General features: G+C 38.3%; 1 protein-coding gene and 1 long non-coding RNA gene across 2 annotated transcripts in view; one reads left to right on the top strand and one right to left on the bottom strand.

Annotated features, from left to right (window-relative positions):
* The window catches only part of LOC105452206 (protein rhomboid), a 374,736-nt gene that overhangs the window by 276,933 nt on the left and 82,951 nt on the right, over nucleotides 1-14,852 (top strand). The window lies entirely within an intron of this gene.
* LOC105452205 lies at nucleotides 9,349-10,208 on the bottom strand. Its single transcript, XR_974695.1, has 2 exons — nucleotides 10,103-10,208; nucleotides 9,349-9,832 (listed from the first exon to the last, which is right to left on the bottom strand). It is a non-coding gene; the product is annotated as an uncharacterized LOC105452205 (long non-coding RNA).

Below are 14,852 nucleotides of genomic sequence, written 5' to 3'. Positions count from 1 at the left end.
ATATATATATATAAAATATATAATATAATATAATATATGTATATATATATATATATATATATAGAACCCTTCAAAATTCAATTCCGCGACTTCGCGTACTCTGTTCGGTCCCGCGATACTCGACCGTCCTCTCCGGGGAATTAAATTTCCATCCGCTTCGATCGCGTTGCCAGAGAGGTCAGGGCGAATATCTCGCGCACAAACGTTCGCGCGAGAACGCGGCAGCCGATCGCGGATTATTATTTGGTGGTTGACCGCTCACGAACGAGATCCCTCCATTCCTCCCGAGCGCAATATTGAGATGTAACTAAATCATCTCTTCCATCCCGTCGTACATCCCATTCGTCCCGTTCGTCGGTGTGAGAAATATTTTATTCTTCGTGGATTGAAAGGCTGTTAGCTTTCTTGTTTATTAACAAATATTTTATATCTATTGTTCTTCTATTACTAATAACGCTTGCATTTATTCTTTGCCTATAATACGACCATATTTAAAAGTCGTCTTTCGTACAATTTTGATTATTTATTATAAGATAATTTACTTAGATAAACTTATTATAAGATAATTTACTTAGATAAACTGTAAGTATTGCATTATGATTCTTTCCATATAACACACGATCATTATTAGATACATGATTGATACTATGATCAACAGATGATGTAAATTGTCGGAATTGGCGTTTAAAAATTATTTAAACTATACAACAGCGACCACACGTGTGATGTCGAAATCGTGAAAACGATGATGAAATTGTTACGAGTGCATGGTAGGCGATAAATTTTTACAGGTCGTGTTCGCGCGCATACACATACACACATGCACATATGGCACTTTTCCCATACATTTGCGGGTATATCGTTGATGATTTCATCGTTCATTCGCAACCGAAAACAAAACGCTCGTATCTGCCGTCGCGCGGTTTATGCGGGTACGTTTCTTTTTTTCTCTTTTTTTTTTAATTGTTATTCACCGCGCCGCCGTGATATAATACCTCCTCCAGAGTGCGTACGATTCGATATTTCACGTATATGGAGCGACTGCATTATTTCTTCTCTTTTTTCCCCTCTTCCTCGCCAAATTATTACAATCGGAGAGTGCGGCGGTGGCGTTTTACGCTCGAGCCGCTGGAGCGATTATTCCGCAACTCTCAACGTCCAGATCCATGTACGTGAGAACGGCGATTTATCCGGTGAGAGCACGAGAATACGCGCACTTTCATAACGCGGCATTTCATTCGACGGCACGCGTATCAATTATTCTATCGCGCATTATTATTGCCGTTGCTCGGCCCAATTATTCCTTGCGACCGCTCAGCGGAATTCGCGATTCTCTCCGTATTTCGAGCGTGGAATAAAGCCACCGTGCGGTACGATGCTTCCTCATCTCACAAGCCGCGTGAAGAGTACGTTAATAATATCGACATATATATACATATATATATATGCATTTATATACGTGGAAAATTTATCTCGTGTTGCAACTGATAAGATTAGTTTTTGTGAATCCACATTAGGTACAATACAAATAGCTTTATGTGTTATAATTTCAAAAAGCTATAATGTATATATGTGTACAAAGATCTACATATATGAATGAATATTATATTTATACCTATATATTATTATATATTCTTTAAAATATAATCGAGATAGAGCATTTAAATAATCTTCTTATACAATTTAGTGGTATTTCGGAGTAAAACTGGCAAAGTTAATAAGCTTTTCCTGTAAGAAAGTCGCTGCATAATTTCAGAAACGGATGCATACTTTTTCCTCTCTCTGTAAGAGTCCCGGGTTCAGTTGCATAATCACGCGATCGTGATTTTTCAGAAAGATATTCTCGTTCAAGAGCCCCGAGACCGCGGTCGCGACTTCATAATATTATATTTAACGGCGACGTACGGGTCGTCTATATAAATTTCCGCTGATTACCACGCGCTCTAATAATTTCGCTCGCTAAGCGGAATTCGTAGCTGCGCGAATTTCACGAAATTCTACTAGACAGTACGACAGAATGTCTCTCGGCTGAAAATGAAGTTGAGTTAAATTTTCATCGCGCCACTGACGATTTTCACCGTATCATGTCGCCGAGCGCAGAATTTTTGAGGATTCGGATTTCTATTTTAGTGTGTTTTTGTTCCACGAATTTCTACGTATTTCGTTGGGCGAGAATCTCCAAGCTGAAAGTGTTCACTTTTTTTTTAACTTTTCGCTTCATTTGTTTTATCATAGAATAGCATATAAGAAAAGAATATGATTTTACATCCATGCAAATTTTATCTCTGGATTGTAGAACACTTATGCGAAAAATCAACGAATCTGCTTCGTGTATAAAATGCTTCTTTCAAATAAATATATATATGCGAGTTTTAAATTATTGCCTAAATAGGAATAAAATTGTTTTTTTTTATTAAAGGTAATGATTTCATCTCTTTTGACATTTTTTCTTATTACTAATTTGATTATTTGAAATTAAATCGTTCTTTTACAAAACTTAAATCTCAAAATAATTTAACAAAAATGGAATTAACTAATAGTAATTATGGCGCAACTATAATTATTTTAGGTTTGCATAAATCCTGTCGGTTTGCATTTTCATCTAATATAAACTTAATAAATTTGATTCAAATCTCGTGTTAAAATACCGCAATAGCAATAAATGAGCTGCATCCACGCATAATGCTTATCGGTTGAATGAGCTCACAGAGCTCCACTGCAACTGCAATACGCAATAATCGCCGTAGTTGATTCGTAATATACACGCAATAATAGTAATAGAATATTGCAACGTACTTGTAATATACTGTAAGTGCACCGCGCATTAATATCCTACTTAAGCCATTTATTCCATCAAGTTACTTTTTTTCTTCAGAATTCGTAATATGTACGTAATATTACCGTATATTCCAAAGATTACAGTCGAAGTAATGTTACATATCGTGAAATATCGCTTGCTTAGATAAATCTTACCAAATACGAAGAGTCTGATTTAATGAAAAGTTAAGTATTTCAATCCATCACGATCGGCGGAAAAGTCGGATACGCTTTCAACAAGATATGCACACACGAACGATTTACGTGTCGATCGGTCTCTCTTTTTCTCCTTCGCGAACGAACGCCGCGCGGGAGACCCGTCGTACATTCAACGAATTGATCAGCTCGACGGCGGTAAACCGGCGCGATAACGTAAAATCGCGCGAAAAGCCGGGCAAAGCGGTTCGCGTTGAATGCAACCGCGCGAATCCCGCATTCATTTCTCGTCGCGATAACAGCAACGGTGTACTCCGCTAATGGAGCTCATGTACGGGCGATAACGAAACGGAACAACAAAGCAGCTACTAGAAAATAACGCACCGAAGGAAGGGGAGTTTGGATCCATTGAGAGGTATATTTACGCGGCCGTGGGCAATCGCAACTAATACAGCTGCATGCAACGCACAGGTGTGTGTGTGTGGGCGTGTGCGGTATTTATGCGTGCAGCGACTCTCCCGCCGCGGCCGAATGTGCGTGCACGAGATGACGCAATATCCAGCGATATCAAATTGATGTTTATTCAAGTGGGCGCAACGTAAGCGACAGGCTTAACGGGGGGTGATTGGACCGGGTCGCTATTGTTGCTGGCGGATCTTCCTCCCCGGATAACCCGCGCGCGTGTACGCGCGTCTTTCTCGTAGAAAGGGAGAGAGAGAGAGCCTCTGTCGCAAACACAGTCCGTCTATCCCTCGCCACATGTGCAACATGCCGTTGCCCGTTTAGCTGAATTATGACGTACAAGCAAGATAGATACGTGTGTATAGGCGTATAGGTATAACGGCACCCATGTCAGCCGCCGCGCGTTGTCGCCCTCCGGGCGCCCCCTTATAATGCACATCCGCAGACGTCAATTTCGCGCGCGGCGACATGAAATGGGCCTTTAGGGAAATAGGCGTATTGTCTGCAAACTTCGTATGCCCATGGGAGGGCCGGCGTCGGCCCCGCGGCTGCACCGGCGAGCAAAGGCGCACTCGCGAACACCAAATGACCGACGACGTTATTAACCTTTGGCCGCGCGCGATACGCATCTACTGTGCGAATTTGTCGTGTACGCTATTCCGATAAAATGAGAGCAGTGGCATCGTTAGGTATCTTCGCCTTTCGACGCGTTATCGATTGCCACTATTTATTGGGACGTGAATCATCATGTTTGAAAAGTGTGGGCCACACAGTCTCGAGGGATATAATTGTCGATTACGATTAACAGGATTATATAATAAAAATTATTGTAATAAAAAATGATTTGGAACTTTTGACCTCGCATAAGCATTTATTTAGCATCGATTTATTTAGCAATCACAAAATGGTTAAAAAATAATCTGTCGATTTGTGGAAAATTGTTTTATCGTATCGAGTTTACCGCTCAATATCCGCTATTCTTGACTTTATTGAAAAATTATAGACGGATGAATGGATATTAATTTGGGAACACTGCGAAAACGGAAGGATTAAATGGAATGCGGACAGTTAATCGCGGGATTCACCTGTGTTTTACGGCTACATCGACGAGAGTTTGAGTCGGGGAAAGCGTCAGAGCCAGGCGAGGATCAAACGAATATCCGCCGCAAAACGTGCCGATCCGCTAAAAGCGCAAATAAACATTAAAACGCGAAGGATAAATCCGGCTGTTTGTAAATGTAACGCAGTATTCGCACCGACTCGTCGAGCCGTCCATCGAGATTGTGGCATTGCAAACTTGCAGCGTGCGCCCCGGCAAATAGACGGGCTAGCCACCCTTTTGGCTGCCCTTTTGGCATCCTTCCAATTTCGATAATCTGATCGCGCAATCATTATTATACTCCATTATTGGCCTCATTATTTAACGTCTGCTAAATCCCAGGAAACCGCGTCCCGTTTCCTCTATACTATTTTATCCGCTGAGCAGAGACTCAAAAATGGAAGAAGTAGGAAATTGCTTCTCAAATGGATAAAACGACGAATGTGGATTATTCGAGCTGTGTGAAGTTGCCCGCCCTCCTCCTTCCACTATTGAAAATCCCCTAACGACCATTATCACTCGATTGGGGGTCGTTTGGTAGTATTTGGTTCATTCCCGATGATGGGTAGTCAAAGTTGTAAATAATAATATGAAAAAAGACATACGCGCGTGAAGTTTGCCTCTACTTTCGCAAAATATGGCTTTTCAGAGTGCATATAAGTAATCATAACTGTAAACATTCATTTGGCGGTTGTTTATTGACGTTTGGTAGTCGATTCTCGATAATTGGTAGTTGCAAAGTTTAAATAATAATATGAAATTATTCGTTACAGAAAACTGAGTAGAAAATTAAAATTTGCACAGCATACAATTTGCATATAATATCTACTGAAATTCCATCCTATACGGTTAGTGTAAAAAGAACATTGTTTCCTTTATTTTTTAATTTTTTTCCGTCGAAAATTTTGTAGCACAAAATTATATTGTTAATTAAATGTTAATACCCTTCGCCGGCACAGATAAGCGCGGCTTAATCATCGAGATTAGACGCGAGAGAAGCCAATAAACGCAACTTTGGTTGTACAGCCGAGCGAATTGAAGGCGCGAGGAACATACACAATGTCTCGTTTGTTCCTCTTTATTCTTCGGGTACGATTTCCTAAGGGTGAAATGAGTAGAACGGTGCGGGACGTTCTTCAGGGTTTACCTTAAGGTCTCTTCTCGTCGCAGCGAGCTCTTGAGCGGAAAGTAACACGATTTCGGTGCGACGCGCGAAGGGCGTGGGTATAAAACGAAGGTTTTCACGAGGGCGTAAGCCCGCTAACGAGCGACAAGCGGCGTCGAGCTACTCGGCGGAAAATGAAAATCTTTTTTAGGCGACGACTAAAACACACCGAGACGGTGCGAGAAAGATGATGCGCGCGTTATATCACTCTTGCTGTAAAAGCTAACGGCGCGATAGATACAAACGGGGACGAGAAAGGGGGACGAAAGAGAATTTTAAGAGCGTTTAATCGTCGTCGCGAGAAGAATTCGCTTTTCTAAAAATACTGAGCGATTTGAAAGCGATGTCGATTGGATTTATCCAAAAGGGAGATTTTTACATACGAAGAGCGCGACTGTGTCCGATTGTTAAATAGCAATTTGCTTAAGAGGTGTTTACATCTTACAATTAGATGCGATTTCAGAATCACAGGTGTAGGTTTGAAAAAAAAAAAACACTTCGCAAAAAACATATTGTTATCTTGAGAAACAGAAACGTGAGAAATAAATATGAGAAACAAACAAATTATAGAGAATACGAGAGGATTGTGTTCTCAGTTGTTTAATAGCAGCGCTTTAATCATTCTTCTAAATGGAGAGCAAACAATTGGAGACTGTGTGCGGCCGCGTAATAAATAGTAAAGGACAAGAGAAGAGATATTTACGTTGAGTTTAACTGAAATTGTGATCGGAACGCAAGCGAAAAATACGCATTATCAGCTCGTGAGCGGTATCGAATGACGGTAAAATGACTTTTCGATGCTCGCACCCGAGGCGCGGATTAATAAATTTTATTACGTTATAGAAGACAATATTATGTAGCACACACGTTTGCATTATCCAACAAAGAACAGCAGTAACGCGTTAAGTTTCAGTAGTTGCTACAACGTGACGCAAATGTAAATGAGACCGTGCATGTTGTGTTTAATATTTTATTTGTTTAGCACGCGTACGAAGGTAAATCCAAAAGTCTACAACGCATTAAATAAAGCTTTATTCCGAGGATTTTATTTAGTAAAAAGGAGAATTTGTTTTTACAATTCTAACAACTTTAAAAACATTATTATAGACGCAAACTTTTTTACGACAACAGCTGGTTTAAATAAGAGTGAATGAGAATGTTGGAAATAATTTGTGCGATAGATCCGAAATGAGGTTTGGGTCTTTATTGTAAAATACAGCGCATGAAAATGGAAATGAACTTTTAACTGACGTAATGCAAAACTCGTCTTTTCTGAGCATTTCTCGTCTGCTCATTTGTCTAAAATAAATACCGTCAACAATAGAAACGGCGAAGAGAAAATCAAACAAAAATAAACGCTCGTTTAAGACCTATATTTAAACTCTTATGTTTCTTCAGTGCATCTTTAATCTAATTATGAGAACACCTGTTGCGTAAACAGCAATGTGTGAAGAAAAAATTCGCAATTGTTCCCATTCGCCGTAAATTACGAATGTTTAATGGATACTATAAGTATGTAGCAATAACCAATCAAAGTACATTTTCTAGATTACTTTGAGGGAAAATTATTTCTTTACATATTTGTCTTAAAGTTAATTATTGATATCACATAATTTTTTTTCTAATCCTACAAGATCGATATGAATTTTCTTCATGATTTGCGATAATATCGGAAGAAGATTGATCGAAGTAAGCCATTTCGTCTACAATGCATGATGTAAATAATTACGAGCCCGTTTCAACCTACGAAATGCGGAGACAAGGATTTCGCATTCGACTAGGCGATACAGCTACGACGAGACGTATTCGAGATTTTTCCCCGGAACGCCGGCTGCTGAAAAATTCACGAGTATTTCGTATTCGGTATTTTGTTGGTCGTTTTATAGCCGCTCGCCCGTTCATTCGTAAAAGCAAAGTACCGAAGCGCGGAATCATATTTACGGTCTTCCCGCGTCGCGAACTTAGTACGATGCGACGCGAAGGTTTCTTCTACTCTGCTCGTGCATTTCATGAGCATCACTTAAATTATGTTTACTTATTGATAGTCTGCCAATTTATTACGCTGTTCTTTACGAATCTCTTATGAAATTTATTATTGTTATTATTTACCGATATAAATTAGAGATAAGAGGTAACGTTTGAAAAAGAAATCTTTTCAGGAAAGTTGATCATACTTTTTTATATTTTGTTGTATATTATAAAGCAGCATTTCTGTGAAAGTTAAATTACGCAAAGTTAATAATCTTACGATTGTCTCGTATCTTTTGATTGTTACTATTACTTTACGTTATTACACATAAAAATTGCCTAGATGTTATTTCAGTTTCAAGAGTAAATAATAAACTTCAAGAGTACACATGGCACTACGGATGAAGCCCTTAACGCACTCTGGCGCCCTTCATTCCTGCTTAGACATTTATCACCCGGCTTTTCGACTCGCGCGAGCGTATCTGCTTTTCCTCCAGTCAGACAACGTACTTCTAATGTGTTTATATCCGCGTCGACACATTTGTGCAGGCATTAAAGACATCGCCTTTGGGATTGTCAAGGAATCGTGAAGCGGTAAATTTTGCCGTTGAATTACTGTAATGCAAGTTAATTGCTATTCTATTAGTAAATTGTATGAACGAAATATGTTCTCGGCAAGTAATTTGTACAGAAAAGTACGCGGATTAAACTTGTCGTTGGCACGTAGTAAAACGTTACGTCTCGTACGTTTAACGGATCAGAATGGCACGTAATTATTTCCGGACGACAAACTTCCCAGCGGTGTAATCAAACACGGATTAAAAGCGCCGCCCGTCTTCGTTAGCAGCGATGGAAGAAGAATTCGAAAAATTCTCCGAACTACGTTTTTAAAACTTCCGACAATTTTTCATCATCGTCATAAAAGCCAATTTAAGCCATCGAGGCTCCCGTACACTCGATCCAAGCACTTTCGAAGTTACAAACAAGACACCACCTGATCTTGTTCGATCAACGCGATGTCGGATTGTCCTGTCAATTATCGGGCGCTACGTTTAAAGGTCCGTTATACCGAAGAAACGGCGGGGCGAAAATTACTATAATTTTCTCCTGCCGCGCGCGGAAGCCGCACTCGTCGCAGATATAATTAAGTCTCAATTACGGGCGCCCGTCTTAATCAGCGAGAGAATAAGGATCGACAAAGCGGAATTAACCGCGAAACGCGCACGCACATAGAATTAATTACACGGATTTGTTGAGGGAATAAATATAAATCTTGAACCGAAATATTAGTTTTTGAGTTTCAACAATTTTTTTAACTGCATGTTAATATCGACGATGTTAACTTTAATAGATCAAAAGAGAGAGTAATTAATAAGCATTAATTTTTGTTTCAAAAATTAATAAAATTTATAGAGGCCTTTAATTGTTTTTAATTACGAGACATTTTTCTCATTACATTTTTTAAATGTTTAATTATAAATGTGTTATTTTCAAGTGTGTATTTTTTTAATTATTTTTTTGTGTGTATAGGTTTTCCATTTAAAGATTAAACAATCTTCCAAAGGATTAATTATGATTAAAAATGCTATATAATTAAATTTGTTTTGACGTAAAGTAATTGGTCTAATGCAACTAGATAATATGTAATAGCTTATTTATTAAATTTAAAGCAAACAGTAATTTTAATAATATATTATGATTTATATATTTTTTATCCAGAAATTTTGTTGTTGTGTATGTACATCGACATAAAATATACGCCGAAACAACGTATAACATCAAATAAATTCTTCTCCGCTGATGAAAGCTTTTTCGTCCACATTCCAGAATATAATTGTAATTAAAATTAGAAGAGTTGAAATTGCAAGCTCGTATAATCAATTAGTTAAAAATTAATTTTTTTTGCACGTGACCCGTAGCGGCGTAAACTGTTGGATTTACGGTACAAAGACAACGCATAAATTCCGTAACAATGAGCGAATATAACATATATCTTGATGAAGGACTTTCTGCTGACGGATTTACGGACTTAATTACGTAGCATATACTTTATATATATGTAGCTATATTAAGAATGTTTCAAAGGCTGGACCGCGCCCATCGAGTCCGCCGCCGTTTCCTCCCACGGGAAATGAAGTTTGCGTGACACGAACGACGATTACATCCTGCGCAATCAAATACTATATAGCGACACATCGAACTCTCGTGAAGGTGGAACGTTCATTAAATAACTTAAATCTATAAAGATGCTTTAAGTTATAATTATAATAATAATTATATATCAAGTACAATTCCGTTGAATAACTTAAATTTTGTTATTAATTATCTGTGATTATAAAAATGAGAAAGAAAATTAAAGAAATGGTATTTTAAATTATAACTTTATTATTTATCATTGTATCTGTGAATAATTCTGATGTTTCAGATATATGTACCTAACTCAAGCGTGAAAGGGAGTTTAAAGTAAATTTCTTTAAAGTTTCCGGTTTTTAGTGTCACTTTACGCCGAATTTGTTCCCTCTTGTGTCTACTTTTAGTAACGCTACGCCGCTTGAAGGACAGCAGATGGTCATCTTTAGTTTCCCTAATTAATGAGGGTCACGTGGAAGTCTTTTACGCGTTTAATGCTATTTAGTTTTTCTTTCGTCGGCTAAAATTGGAAGTATTATCGTCTCTAATTTATTGCATTTTATAATAGAAAAAAATTTATTTTTTTTTTAGATTTTATTTATTTAAAAATTTGTTAAGCAGATACATATACCTATGAGACATCTTTAAATTTTATTGACTCTTGATACTGTGAATATTTTTATGTATCAATAATTTTGCGTATTATAAATATTATATTTCCCAGCTATTTCTCTCTATCTCTTTTTGTTTTTTTCTAAAAAAATCATTCGTTGCAGTAAAATATGATTATATTCTTTAAAGGTGTGCGAATCAAGCATTTGCATGGTCGAATCGAATCTGAAATTTTCACTTCGAATCGAATCGAATCGAATCTGAATCAAATTTTTCCAGATTAACATTATATGTTAATTTAAAAACGTAATAAATATCAAAATTTATGATTTACATTATTTTACGCAATGATTTAAACAAACTGAAGATCTGTTTTTGATTTACATCTCATTACAAAGGATCATGATCTTATGTGACATTTTGAACTAGAAAATATTAATATTATATGTATACACGAATAGTTAGAATGCTTTCGAATATTTTATTAATCTAAGTATATGAATACATTACATATAAAAATACTTACATATCAAAAATATTTATTTATTAGATAAGAATAATTGGTCGCTCGGGAGATGTAAATGAATCAAATAAAATAGGCGATCGATTCAAAATCAAACCATCGTTGATTCGAAATTCTCGAACTACTCGCACACCTCTAATATTATTCTTCATTATGATATTATATTATTTATGGTACGGCAATTATAAAAAGTATAGTACGAAAGATTAAAAAAAGAATAGGTTAACTTCGCGACAGAATGCTTTCTCCTGGAAAGTATATTCTGTTTCGTCCATTCGAGCCTTCCTTTCCTCTTAAAGTTCCATGGACACCACAATACGTGCGTGTGAGAAAGATAGAGAGGGGCTTCGCAATGCAAGCACGTCGACGGACGCTAGAGCGAGACATTTGAGTCGTATGACAGAACGCATGGACCGATATACCAGACTGGCTCTCACATGTGATATGTGTCTACCTTCTCTCTTTTCTTTCACGACACGCCTTTTCTTTTTCTTCTGATACTTTGGATCTATTACACTTTCTTTTACTTTTTATCGCACTCGACTCTCGGACTCTTGTTCCTCTCGTGAATTTAAACGATATATCGTGTTTTGCATATTTATTCGACGAAAAATAGACCTCGATTGTACGCGCTTATCGATTAAACATTGACAGTATTGCAAATGAAAATGACTCTATTTTAAATTTTCGGTGTATAAATTTTTAATATTTATATTTTATTACAGGATACGTTGTATACATTTATCGTTTGTTATTATCACATATGCTTTTTTAAATTGTTACTTGCTTATTTATATTTTAACAACAAATTTAAAAATATTAAGAGAATCTATCGAGTGAGGGAGGGGTGAAGGGGGAGGAGAACATGTCTTTTCCATATGAGCAAATTGAATTCTCTGTTATTACAAAACTCGACATCCGATCGGAGCGTGCGTTCGCCAGATACCGGTGATCACGTATTGTACTCGCAACGATCGTTTGTGTCGTAACTCGTGCCACGTTCGTGTATTTGTTCGGCACAAAGCAAACCCGCACATTTATTAGGAGCATCGGAAAGCAATCGATTATCCACGCGCACACTTGCGTTTAACTTTTGTGAGAGGTACGATGTGCGTTGTGGATCAACGATAAAATTATAGCCTCCAGAATTGTCGAGTTAACAATCGAGAAATTAATCGATCGCATCTGCTCTTTCCCCTTTACAAAAGCGAGCGAAGCTCGCGCTTGTCGAAACGAATTTTTAATTACAACTTAAATGCCGCCATAAAAGTTAATCTAAGTATTGATGCATTTTATCGATTATTTGCTAATTCTATTCTTTCTCTATTCTTACAGGTAAGCACAGATTCCCTTTTATTCTCCAAAATGATTCTCTTGATGGGATATTCATTACGAAGAGGAAAGAGTCTGAAAAGAACACGTAAGATTGTTACCGTAATTCACTTATTTAGGATAATAGTTACGAAGTAACCTTTAATCCTTTAAATATTCTAAAATGCTCAGATTCTCTCTTATCTAATTATAAATTTTACATGTGAAACACGAGGCTTGCGAGATCTTCCCCTCTGCGAGTTCTCATTCTTAAAGCAGCGTTTTTAAAACCGACGGATAGATTAGATCGCGAATGTTCAAGTAGTCATCTAAATTTTATGGAACAAGGAATCGGTGATGCGAGATCTCTTTTTTTAACAATATCCAGACTCTCTAATAAGGTCACATTCGGCCCGAAATCGTTTCTCTCGTCGATCCAACACCAGCTCGCGTGCACGTGCACGCTAGGCTACTGTCTGTTACAGCTGTTCTTGACTATGTTCCCGGTTCCGTGTTCCGCGTTATGAATGTATTCGGCTTGTTCGAGCGAACAAATTACGAGAGCATCTCGACCTGCCTGCAGCGTCCCTCTTTCTCACTTTCATCATTTATTCGGCGATTAATCAATTTCCGAAAATGCCGTGACCCGCCGCCGAAATAGAGAACGGCCAGCCTGCGTATACGCTAATACCGGGGCGACGCAATTAATCATTTCGTAGCCAGAAAGCCGTACGTAATTCTATGTAATTATTTGACATCGTCGCGGGAATTGTGTGCAACCTTGTATCAATCAATTATCGACAGACGTCGATCAAATCGCGCCCGCCGGATTAAAATCAGCGGCCGGAAGGCGCGCGGCACCTATTTCATTCTTCTCTTCAATTCCAAATATTTCACCCCTGTATAATTTTAATTAGTCTTAATTAGTCTTTTCTAATTAGCCCGGACATTCGAGACATTGCATTTAAGCTCCACTGTGATTCCGTTGTTTATTTTCTTCCGATTCTTCGCGAAAACAGCAATTTTTCCTCGGTCTTAAATTTATTTGATACGACATTCGATATGAGAAACAACTGCGTAAAGTTTCGCGATGTCCTCGAGCGTAGAATTTCGAGATCGTCTGTCGCGCGAAGCCGATATCAACTATAGATAAGTGAGCCAGCGCGTCGTCGGCATAAAAGATTCAACATCCTGGAACATGCGAGGCGGCAACGCGAGACTTACGGCGCCTCCCCGTCGTGTGTACCCTTCCATCCCTTTCTTTCTTCTCTTCGCAGAAAACGGTACTGTCGTGCGTGAGGCGCCCGATATGCGAGAGGGCGAGAGAAGGAAGGGGGTCTCGTCGCTTACAAGAGGGTGGAATCGATTCGCCGTCTTTTATCGACCGACTACTTCCCATGGCACGACGAGTGCTAGTTTTCTTAACTTTTTTTCTCTTTCATTTCGATTGTTTCTCTCTCTCTCTCTCTGCTTCTCTGTTTGTCTAATTAAGCTCGCAGTTCGACGTTGACTCTTTTCTCTGTTTTCATCTTCCACTGTGTGGATTACTCTTATCTTTCTTACTCATCCGCTTTCTCATCGCTATGTATAGGCGACAATGCAATGCGAGGCGGTGCGATAGGATGAGAGATAAAAGAGGATAGACGGGGAGACTTCAATGGTATCGTTAGAAATACGGTTGATCGGAGCACTCGATGGAATTAGTTCCTCTCGTGCTTTTTGCGCTATCCTTTTTTTTTTCCTTTTTCATTACTCGATACATTCTGAATTTCTCTCTTCGTTATTGCTGTTGTTATAAATTATTAAAAGCGCTTGAAAAAAAGTGAGGAAAATCTTACGAATCGACAATGAAGTGTAATTGTATCGCTGTGCGATAAATAACGACTCGAACGGTTCGACTGTCGGAATTGCAAACCGCCCGGCTAACTAATTACAGATCGAGGACGTTTGATTAGAATGGCAATTGCGAGTTTGCGCGTTTTACGACAATCAAATGCACGCTGCTCTCGTGGCTTTGTCAATTTCCCGACGTATGATGACGTATGATGACGATGATCATCGCCTGCAGCACAGCGCGGAGTTATTAATGCACCTATACGCGTGTTTGTATCGACCATATACCATGTGAACTTTGATCCTGAGATTACGTGTAGGTGAAGTAGTGGATAACAGATAAAACGAGGGGAGAGGGAATGTATATATATATATATATATATATTTGCGCGCCTTGGTATAATATTACTATCTACCTCGTTTCGTGCATCTTTTATTAGACACGCACACAAGAGCGGGTAGAGAAAATGAGATACCTCGAATTTATTGTAACCTGGAACGCGTTTTCCCTACGGCTAGCGAGCAAATTAGGAAATTGTTACTTTAGGGACAAATGTAGAGGGAGCGTAAGGTCACATTCGAGGAAACGACCGATGGGCAATTACTTGGACATGGGGCGTGTTTCTAATCTTGTTAACGAATACAATTAAGGTTACATTGTATTTTCGCTTTTTTTTTTTAGGAACAACGCAATAATGCAATCTTGAAATAATAAAGCGAATACAAGGTTTTTTTACTTGATGGAAATACCGCAAATTGTATCGATCTCACGAGAA

The sequence above is a fragment of the Wasmannia auropunctata genome, unplaced genomic scaffold (assembly GCF_000956235.1).
Source record: "Wasmannia auropunctata unplaced genomic scaffold, wasmannia.A_1.0 LD336036.1, whole genome shotgun sequence".
NCBI lineage: Eukaryota > Metazoa > Arthropoda > Insecta > Hymenoptera > Formicidae > Wasmannia > Wasmannia auropunctata.
This window is presented reverse-complemented; position numbering and strand designations above follow the sequence as displayed.